We start from the raw sequence: 12,116 nt of genomic DNA, 5'->3' as shown, positions 1-12,116 counted from the left end.
CAGTATCTCTGTATTACACACAGTATCTCTATATTACACACAGTATCCCTGTATTACATTCAGTATCTCTGTATTACACACAGTGTATATATTACACTCAGGTTACTGGCTATGGGAGGATAATGTATAATAAACACAGGTTACTGGCTATGGGGGATAATGTATAATAAACACAGGTTACTGGCTATGGGGGATAATGTATAATAAACACAGGTTGCTGGCTATGTGGGGATAATGTATAAACACAGGTTACTGGCTATGGGGGATAATGTATAATAAACACAGGTTACTGGCTATGGAGGATAATGTATAATAAACACAAACACAAAAAAAATTTAAAAAAAATAATAATACAAAAAAAAAGAATGCAGCTTCATAATTAATCTAAATTGTATGCTGTCTAGGAGGTGGGAGGGTCTGGGAGGGAGGGTCTGCTGCTGATTGGCTGGAATGTGTCTGCTGACTGTGAGGTACAGGGTCAAAGTTTACTCAATGATGACGAATAGGGGGCGGACCGAACATCACATATGTTCGCCATCCGTGGCGAACGCGAACAAGCTATGTTCGCCAGGAACTATTCGCCAGCGAACCGTTCGGGACATCACTATTCTAAACATATTTATTGTAGTTTAAAGACACATTACTGGGAGTATTATTGCTGTGGAGCTCTGTTATCCCTGTATTAGACATTACTGGGAGTATTATTGCTGTGGAGTTCAGTTATACACGTAGACATATTACTTGGAGTATTATTGCTGTGGAGCTCTGTTATACACTCAGACACACCAACAATGTGGAGCTCCTAGAAAAGAGGGACATTAGGAGAGAAACTGGGAATGAGGGATTTGGAATTTTGCATTCTGACTACAATCCACATATCCCCACAGGTAATAAAATAACAGCTTGGAGTGGTAGAGGTATGTGTTTTGTAATTCCCTGCCCAAAAAAGGAGTTTTGGGAAAAACAGGTGCTGCCAAAAAAGGGGGCTCCAGAGACTGCAGCCAAAGGCATGGACCTCGGTGAGCGTGGTAAGGATGGTGCTGTGGTTCTTGTACTATTGTCGAGAGAGAGATTGTTAGAGAGAGATTAGCATAAGGCATGTATTTTTTTATAGCTGCATCCTATGAGTTTCCCTCCAGCACCATCTCCATCAGATACATGACGCTTGGGAGGTATGACTGTTTTAGTGTTTTTGGTCGATAAGATTCCGTAATTAGGCCCATCATATTTGTCAGCACCAGGCCCAGTGTACTCTTAATCCGGCCCTGACTGCATTATATACACACACTGCATTCATTATACACACACACACACACACACACACTGCATTCATACAAACACACTCTGCATTATACACACACACTGCATTCATACAAACACACACTCTGCATTATATACACACACACTGCATTCATTATATACACACATTCTGCATTCATTATATGCACACACTACACACAAACACACACACACTGCTTTCATTATATACACACACTACACAAACACACACTCTGCATTAATTATATACACACACTGTAAATAAATATTCAATCAATGTAATTTTATTGGGATCTAATTTTATTTAGACATTTACCAGTAGCTGCTGCATTTCCCACCCTAGGCTAATACTCAAGTCAATACGTTTTCCCAGTTTTTTGTGGTAAAATTAGGGGCCTCGGCTTATATTCGGGTCGGCTTATATTCCAGTATATACGGTACTACACTGGCTGTACTGTTCACAAACTAAAATCACTTTTTCTGACTGTCTGTGGGTACTGCAGAATGCAAACTAGAGCAGAACTAAAGTGTTTTACCCATAGTGGAATTTCTAAAGTATATAATCCAATTAATTTAAAAATAATTAATTAAAATCTGTTTAAATGTTTTGGAATATTACTAGCACTAATTTAAGTTTACACTGCAGTACACAGCCACACAATCACGTTTTTTGCACAAAACTACAGAAAATTGCAAACAGTTAAGGACTAAATATTTACAGTAGTACAGGCCCAGTGTAATGGTCCCTTTAAATAGTTTACGTCACTTTCCAATCTATCACTTTAAGAATCTAATTGAGACCTTTTTCTTGGATATTTCTATGGACTAATTTACTGTTGCTGAACCGGACTGGATTTGACCCTTCTCCTGGATATTCCTATGGACTGTTGTCAAACCGGATTGGACTTTAACAAACCTTCTGGATTTTCCCTATAATATTCAAAGTAACCAGATTATCACCTAAACATCGCTCTCAACAGTGCCGGTGCTAGGATTTTTGACTACACAGGCGAAGATGCATTTTGACGCACCCCCCCCCCAAAAAAAAATAAACAATGCATCTTCACCTCTGTGTCTCGTAGCCCCCTTTTGAATTTCTTACCCCCATTAGTGTTGCATATCCACTCTCTTGAATGTCTTACCCCTTTGGCCCCTTTGTGCCTTTCACCCCCCTTTAGTGTGTCTCCTACAACCCCTCTTATGTATTTCTTACTTCCCCGCCAGCCCCTTTCTGTCTCTTTCTTCCCCCCAGCGCCTATCTATCTCTTTTTCTCCCACATAGACACAGGCAAAAATACATACATGCACAAATACACAAACATACAGACACACAACCATACAAGCACACAGACATAATTATTCAGGCACACAGTCACAAAGATATACAGACACATACAGTCATAAAAGGCACACAATCAAACAAACACAGTCATACAATCTACACATACAGGTACATTGTCGTACAAACACAGACATACATTCATACACAGGCACAAAGAAATACAGACACATACATAAAGAAACATAGAGATAGGCATATAGAGACATACATACACAATGATACAGAGACATACATACACAGACAGTTATAAAGAGACATACAGACAAGGCATACAGAGACATACATACACAGACAAACAAAGAACCCTGCACACTGATACCGTGTAAATGCTACGGCCATCCACGGTGGTGGATGCTCCGTGTCAGGCGGACGTTGCTGGATCCACCAGTAAAGTCTTCAAAAGGAATAAACGCAGGCAACACTCCAATAGTAAGGATGGCATATTTACTGGTAGGTGAACCACCCCATAGAAAGTGTGACGTTTCAGCTCATGCAATAAGGCTCTGCTCAGCCAAAACGTTGCACTTTCTATGGGGTGGTTCACCTATCAATAAATATACCATCCTTACTATTGGAGTGTTGCCTGCGTTTATTCCTTTTGAATACATACACAGACAGCCATACAGAGACATACAGACTGTATGTCTCTGTATGACGGTCTGTGTATGTACACAGGATGGCTAAAAGATAGATCCCCATCTGTCGTGCAACTTCAACAATGCTTTGAAAGCTGGGGCTCTACCGATTCCCCATGCTTGCAGGATTGTATTTAGCACGGAGCAGTATTTGTGTGTTTGACTGTAAGCATGTGTTTGTATGGAGTATGTTTGTATGATTGTAGGGGTGTGTTTGTATGTTGTGTTTGCGTTTGAATGTAAGCATGCATTTATGTGTAGTGTTGGTTTTTGAACGCAGGTGTGTTTATATATAATTTCGGTGTCTGATACAGAGGTGTGTTAGTATGTAGTGTTGACATTTGAATGCAGGGGTGTGTTTGTATGTTGTGTTGACGTTTGCATGCAGGTGTTTATTTGTGTGTAGTGTTGGTGTTTGAATGCTGAGATATATGCACATATACACATACACTGCCACACACGCACACACTGTGATACACATACACAAAGATACACACACTGACACATTCAGATACACATATACACAAACTGATGCACATTCAGATAGACAGACGCACAGATACACACACATACACACAAACACACACACACACACACACACTGACAGACAGACATATACACAGAGACACACTGACAGACAGACATATACACAGAGACACACTGACAGACAGACATATACACAGAGACACACTGACAGACAGACATATACACACTGACACACTGACAGACAGACATATACACACTGACACACAGACATACATATACACACAGACATACATATACACACACACAGACATATACACACACACAGACAGACATATACACACATATACACACAGACATATACACACATATACACACACTGACACACAGACAGACATATACACACACTGACACACAGACAGACATATACACACACTGACACACAGACAGACATATATACACACACTGACACACAGACAGACATATACACACACTGACACACAGACAGACATATACACACACTGACACACAGACAGACATATACACACACTGACACACAGACAGACATATACACACACTGACACACAGACAGACATATACACACACTGACACACAGACAGACATATACACACACTGACACACATATACACACACTGACATACATATACACACACTGACATACATATACACACACTGACAGACAGATATACATATACACAGACACACACTGACAGACAGGTTCAGGAGGGTGGCTTACCTGGGATCCAAAGTGCTGCCTGAGGTAGTTGGGAGTTGGAGGAGCTGGTCCTGCCCAGCCCCCCTCCTCTCTGCCTTCTCTTGCTCTTGCTGCTCGAGTCTTCTTGGGAGGACTTCCTCCCATGCTGGCGAGAAGGTGGCCGGCGGCAGCTCCGCCCCTGCTGGGCGCCAGCCGCGCTGTGTGCTACAGAGGGAGCAGGGATATGACGTGTCATATCCCCGCCCCCTCCACACAGTCCGCGGCACTGCATTTGGCGCTCGGCCACGCTACAAGAAGTGACCGGCAGGAGAGGGGAGCTGTGCGCTTCCCTCCTGCCGGTCACCCGGACTTTTGCGCCCCCGGGCCGGTGCACCCTAAGGCGGCCGCCTGTGCCGCCTTATGGACGCACCGGCCCTGGCTCTCAATACTGGTGATTATCCTTTATTCTCCCACACCTACCTCTCATACTGGTCAGTAGTCTGTATTTTTAATTTGTTTCAAATATTACACCTGGACTGGGGGAAAAAAATCGACATGGTAATTTTGAATCACAGCAGTGGCATCATCACTGTCAAACTGAGCAGGTTGATTCAATGCTCTTCCAGGGCATACCATTCGCAGAGCCCTGCATTTGTTTTGCGCAATGCAAGCAAATTTAATGTCATGCTTGTGCTGTATTTGCTTGTCACTCCATAAGTCGGATAACAGAGGACAAAAAAAACAGGAAAGCATGTTGTACATGTGTTTTGAGGCTGCTAGTGAGATTTTGTGTGTAGAGTGAGCTGCTTGTGGTATGGTGGTTTGTGCAAATAGGATGATTTCAGTTGTGTGGTGTTTGTGTGTGTGTGTGTGTGTGTGGTGCAATATGTGTGGCTAGGGAGAGAGTGTGTGTATAGGCAGCATATTTTATATAGGGGATGTAACAAGTGTGTGCATAGGGGCTGTAGTGTATGTGTGAATAGATTATGTAGTGTGTCTAGGGAGTGCGTGTGTTTGTATACTGGGAAACTAGTGTGTGAATAGGGGATCCAGAATGTGTATGTGGTATAGTGTGTGTGTGTGTGTGTGTGTGTGTAGAGGATTCAGAGTATGTGTAGGGGATCTTGTGTGTGTGTGTGTGTAAGGGATCGCGAGTCTGTTTAAGGTATGCAGTGTGTGTATCTGGAATATAGTGTATGTAAGTGGTGCACTGTGTGAGAGGGGTGCAATGTATGTGTGAGGTGTGTGAGTGGTACAGTGTGGATAAGGAGTGCAATGTGTGTGAGTGGTGCAATGTAATGTATGTGCACTGGTTAATGGTGTAACGTATGTGCGAGGAGTGCACGGTTTGTGTGAGGGTTGCAATGTGTATGTGAAGAGTGTTGGGTGATGTAGACTTATATTGTGTGTAGGATGGGCAGATGTGGGAGAGGTAGATAGACGTGTGTGTGTGTGTGTGTGTATGTATATATATGTATATATAAGAAAATCAAAAACCCCGGCAGGGTCGAAACGTCGGTCGATTTTTGTATACACCTAATGGATTAATAAAGCACCATTTTTTCACTTATATGAAGACCTGTGAATGCATCCAGTTTTTTTTATTTTCTTATACATTTGACGACAGGGATACAGCATCCAGGCAAGATACCTTTATTTCTATTGTAAGGAGAGTGCCAAGCTTTCACTTTTTCACGTTTTCATTATATGTATATATATATATATATATATATATCCAACCTAATGCTGATGAGTTGCATTAACAACGAAACAGCTGTCCATGAGTGGTTCACTGGTTTTGCATCTTTTCCTAAATTGTGTTCCAAGCAGTTGTATACTGTACTCTTTTTGCTATTCTTGCTTAGCTTTCTTGGGTTTTTGGTTTTCTATTCTATGTCTGGTTTTCTTTATGCTGGGATTTCTGGGTTCATTCCTATAGTTCGTCCCTGGATTTCCCAGTCTCCAGGTTTCCTTTAAATGTTTGTTTTATGTTGCCACACCCGTTTGTTTTCCATCATTCCTTTCTGTTTCAGTGTTCCTGCAGGCAGCTGCTCAAAGCTTCTGCCCTTTCTTGCAGGTAAGATGTTTTAGTATACATTAGGCAGTGTAGGACCTGCCAGATATGGGGTACATTGGCGTTGTTGGCAGGCTTATGCAATGTATGATCATATAGTGTGACTAAATCCCCATGATTTTCATATGTAGTACTTAGTTATTTCTCCTCTTGTTTTGCCTATGTTATCTTGTCTTGTTTTAGTTTGTATACCCAGCCCATGTACAGTCCTGTCCAGTCATGCCCATGTTATGTTCATGTTTTCTTCATGTCTTGTGTATATGTTCTGGGTTTAGCTTACTATCTTTCTCTGGTTCTGGGTTCTATTAGTTCTGTCTTGTTTTCATGTTTGGTGTCTATATCTAGTCTTGCCTTGTTTCTAGTACTGGATACAATCTTGCTGCAGAGCCTCCCTATTCAGCTCCTGGGAGGTCTGCTTAATTTCCAAGCTCCTAGTTCCTGGTATTCGCTGAAGCTGATTCCGGGTCTTGGTATGTGGCTGCACAAACGCTTGTGCTCAACACCAGGGGGCGTGCGGTTACCCTGCACCGGACCCTGCTAATCCACCTCCATGCTGAAGACTCCCACTTAACATCAGGCATAAAGGGTCCCGGTCCTTGCTCCGCCGCCTGGACACTGTGTCTGGGTTCCGGGCACCGGACTACCACCCTGACACCACCACAGCCTTATTAACCATGTCTTGTAATCCAGAGTTAAAAATGTCTAGTCCCACACCTGATAAGTGAACTAAATACTTTTTAAACAAGCCTTCACAACCCCCTTTCTAATTCTTTATGTCTAAAAGAAAAATCACCCAATAACTACAAAAATTTTTAACCAGTCCTATTGAACTTTCTACTAGTCCTCTCCAATGCCTTAAGACCTGAACCCTCTAGCCCATAGTAATCTAGGTATAACCTCAGACCAAATTAACAAAACCTAAGGGAACCAGGTTTTAATTGAAACAAACAATCTTTTTAACAAAAATAAAAAACACAGATTTCACATAACCTAAATCATTACCCCCAATGTGAATTATAATCACATCTGGCTCTGCAATGTTTAATAGCATCCAATAATTGTTCACATCTCAAACCTCGAACTCCCCACCTACAAATCAAAACTTTTGAACAATCAAAATTCAGATTCTCTCCATGTGATCTCACCGCTGCTCTTTTCTGAGCCCAGCTTATCAAAGAATGTCCAGTAATCCAGACCACTTTTGACTTGACATCTGGAAATGAGAAAAAACATTAAAATCTCCATTTCAAAATTATAAAAACTGTGGTCTAATATAACTCTTGAATCTACCCGACTCCCATCTTCCAATTTTTTAAAATGATGTTCTCATCTAAACCTTTTTTAGCAGCTTCTGTAGCTGCACCTATTCTAAAGGAATATGAAGATAACTTAAATGGACTCTCCGGTGCCAGGAAAACAAACCGCAGGTCCACTCTCCCTCCCACCTCCCATCCCAAGTTGCTGAAGGGTCCGCCCACGCTCCTCCCCCGCCATCATTTGGTGGGGGAGACCTATTGAGCATGCGTGGCCGCCAGCACGCGCATTAGACCTCCCCATAGGAAAGCATTGAAAAATGCTTTCAATGCTTTCCTATGGGGATTTTAGCGACAATGGGCAGAAGTGGTCTGGGTGCCTCGAGTGTCCCTTTAAGATGTCTCAACCTTAGTTCCTTCATGCATAAACTGAAATTTTGTTAAAGGGATGCCAGATCTGTGTAAAAGAAAAGGAGCATTTACATTGGGTCTGATTTGTAAAAATCTTTTGATTGACCTCACTGGGCAGCATTCAGAACCCACTACCTTCTCAATGACATATATTTTTCTTTACCTTCTGTATCCGTTTTTGATCTAGAAATAAAATTTATTATCTTATTCACCTCAACGGTCAAATTTCCAATTTGCAACCCTGTAGGGTTATTCTTACTTTGTGACTCAGACATAAGGCAGCAAAGAAAGCTACGCTGAATACTGCTTTAAATAGAATAACTTCGTAGTCTGAGAGACATACCTTTGGAAGTACCTGAAACATTTTAAACAAAAGATCAAAATAAATTGGTCTACTTCGATCTGTAGTTCTCTTCCTCGTATCATATCCTTTCAGAATTTGATTAAAAATGAAATCCTTTGTAATGACAGGTCTGCCCAGTGATTTCAAGAAAAAAGAAATAGCATGAAAATATCTCTTACATAAATAACATTCCCCGAGAGACCATTATGAATAAGCTTTGCTAAGAAGTCTAGCGCTTCCTCTCTACTCAATAATTATTTTATTAGCCAGATCCTTTCTGCAAATATTTATTGTAGTCACTATAGTAAATAACTCCAAAAGAACAGTTTTTTGTCAAACCAATCTCCTGCCAATGAGTAGGCCAGGATTCAGCACCACATTTGTTTCCCCACACTATACCAAATCCTGCTGAACCGGCTACATCTGTAAGTTTACTCAAATCATCATTAGACCTGAAATCTTCCTGCCACAATGTTCTGCCATTGAAACCTTTCAAAAAAGATTTCTATACCCAAAGATCATCTTTCATCTTGTCTTTCATCTTGTTCACATGAATATGGCAATGTGGATTTTTTTTTCCTGAGAGCGCTAATGCTAGGTTACTACTAAACACTCTTCCCATAGGGATAACTCTTGTACTGAATGCCAATAAACCATCCAAGGATTGCAACATTTTAACTGTAACCTTTCTTGCTGACATAACTTTATCTAAAAATGTTAAACAACTTTGTAACCTTCTCTGAAAGTAAACAGAACTCCACTTGTACTGTATCAACCACGATACCAAGAAACTGCACCTCAGTTGTTGGACCCATTGTTTTTTCATCTGCAAGTGGAACCCTAAAATAGCTTGAAAAACCGATAAAGCAGTCTCTTGCAATCCTGTGTGTCCCTTGGGCCTATAAACAAAAATCATCTAAATAATGAATAACTGAATCAATGCCCGATACCTTTCTCAATGCCCAAAAAATAAGAAAAAGTTTCAAAATAAAAACATGAAGGAGAACAATCCATTGGTAAACATTTATCAAAATAAAATTTTCCATCAAATTGAAAATCTAATCAATTAAAAGATAATAGGTTCATTGTCAGTAGTCTGAATGCAGCTTCCACATCTTTTGCTAGCAGGGCACCTTTGCCACAAACGCTTACCCAGTTAATGGCGTCATCAAAAGAAGCATAACTCACAACAAAATTATCTTTATTGGTGTCGTCATTTAAAGAACAACCCAACGGACAGGACAAGTGGTGAATTAGGCGATATTTCCCTTTTTCTTTTTTAGGAACTAGACCCAATGGTGACCATCTAAATTTAGAGAAAGGGGAGGGGGGTCTGAATCAAATAGGCCTAAAATCCTACCCAGTTCTAGCTCTTTGTTAATCTTTTCCAAAGCAACTACAGGGCGATCTGTAACGTTTTTTTTAAATTCTCCACCCATTAAAAAGCAGGAGAATTTTTAACTGAAATCATGAAACCCTCACGAAAACCTACTTCAATGATTCTGGCCTTCTGCTTGTCTGGGTAAGCTTCTAGAAATGGAAGCGTTTTCCCATTTCACTGGGGTCAAAGCTTTTGTAAATTGACTCTCTAACTGGGATATGAGAATTGGACACTTTTCAGAAACAGCGAAGAAGTGGATGGGCCCCGCTGCAGTGGATGCATTTATGCCTATATTTAGTTATTTGCCATATGCATTGGGCCTCATTGAATGCCCAGCAGATGCCTCTTTTTTTGTTGAGTATTGGTATTAAATCTGTTAAAGGAAAAGGGGACCTTTGTGGCATCATAAGGCTCACCCACAAGCCTACGTCTTTTATAATCCATGACAAATTAGGCTGGACTGCCAATTTCTGACTAAACATCTCGTCATAGGTATACCATGCAGAGCCACCAACATTTTTGTATGCCCCCAGAACTGTGTCAACATATTTAAATAATTCACTGCATTTTTCTGGGTGTTTTTCAGCATAAACTGCAGAAAATATAATAAAGGATTGTAGCAAATTATTAAATGTTTTAGAAACCTGTCTCTTTTTTTCTTCATTTTCTTTTGAATCTTTCACGGTTGGTATTAGAGAAAATAAATCAATGTAATTTCCTTTCCAAATTTTTTTCTTTCACTGCCTTAGTCAGATGAGAGCCCAAAGGGGAGCTTTCACATGCCAAGGCTTCTTTCCTACAAACTTGACTAACACCTTGTTCTATATTAGTCTCCTCTGCTACCTCCCGTGGGATTCTGTTGGTATCAACCCCCCAAGCCTGAGCTAGATTTGCTCAGGGCTTAACTACATCAGCTAAATTAAAAAATAATTTCACCAAGTTTTTGTAGATTAAACTCGCCCTCCCGGAGGGTTACCTGCTCTACCTCTCTGCTCTTTCTGCGGCCGGGCTGCCTATGGGAGAAGCCTGCTCGGACTAGCTGAAGTACTTGGAGCCTCTTCCTCAGCCTCCTCTCTGTCTGCGTTTTTCTCTCCTTCTCACAGGGGAAGGGGGAAAAACCCTCCTGGGATTCTTTTGATGCTTGTCTTCATAGTGAGCATTCTTTTTGTTTTTGGCGATGAATTCTCCTCTGTCCTCCTGACTGGCCACTGTAGCAAGGAACTTCAGGTGAGAAATATCCTCTTCTTCATCAATTCGCTCTTCAAGATCTACAGACGGCCCAGGGTTCTCGGACAAAATTTCAAGCATCCTGGAAATACGCTTCTCACCACCAGGAATCAAAATTTTGCTTTTAGGCACTGTACCAGCTCTTCAAAAGCCCCAGACATGTTAATTAAAGCTAAAAACACCAACTAACAATTTGATGTGGAGCTGGCTCCTTTAACCCCTTAAGGACTTAGCCAGTTGTACACGTTGTGATCAAAACAAAACATAAACAAAAACCTGAATTTGCACAATGTCTGTTCAACCATAATTCAGCTTTTTCATATTAAGTGCACCCACACATATTATATATCATTTTGTTCAGGAGAAACAGGGCTTTAATTTCACTATTCATGTATGAAACATAATTCATTATGAATAAAATCTAAAGAAAGTGTGAGAAATTAAGATTTGTTTAGAAATGTTTAGTTCTGCATTGCATTTTAACTGCGAATGTCATAATACTTTTACTGCAATAAAATGCACATATTTGTATTCAGCAAAGTCACACGAGTTCAACAGTACTCCACATGTACAGGTTTTATGGTGTTTTGGAAAGTTACAGGGTCAAATATAGCGTGTTTCACTTTTCAGTTTATACACATTGAAATTTGCCAGACCGGTTATGTTGCTTTTGAGACTGTATCGTAGCCCTGGAATGAGAATAACCCCCATGATGGCATACCATTTGCAAAAGTAGAAAAACCCAGGGTATTCAATATGGGGCATGTCCAGTCTTTTTTAGTAGCAACTTAGTCACAAACACTGGCCAAAATTAGCGTTCATAATTGTTTTTTGAATTTTTCACACACAAATATAAATGCTAACTTTGGCCAGTGTTTGTGACTAAGTGGCTACTAAAAAAAGACTGAACATACTCCATTTGCAAAACCTTGGGTTGTCTTCTTTTGCAAATGATATGCCATCATGGGGCTAAT

This window comes from Pelobates fuscus, chromosome 1 (assembly GCF_036172605.1).
Source record: "Pelobates fuscus isolate aPelFus1 chromosome 1, aPelFus1.pri, whole genome shotgun sequence".
Taxonomy (NCBI): Eukaryota; Metazoa; Chordata; class Amphibia; order Anura; family Pelobatidae; genus Pelobates; species Pelobates fuscus.
The sequence above is the reverse complement of the archived record's forward strand: the minus strand, read 5'-3'. Positions refer to the sequence as shown.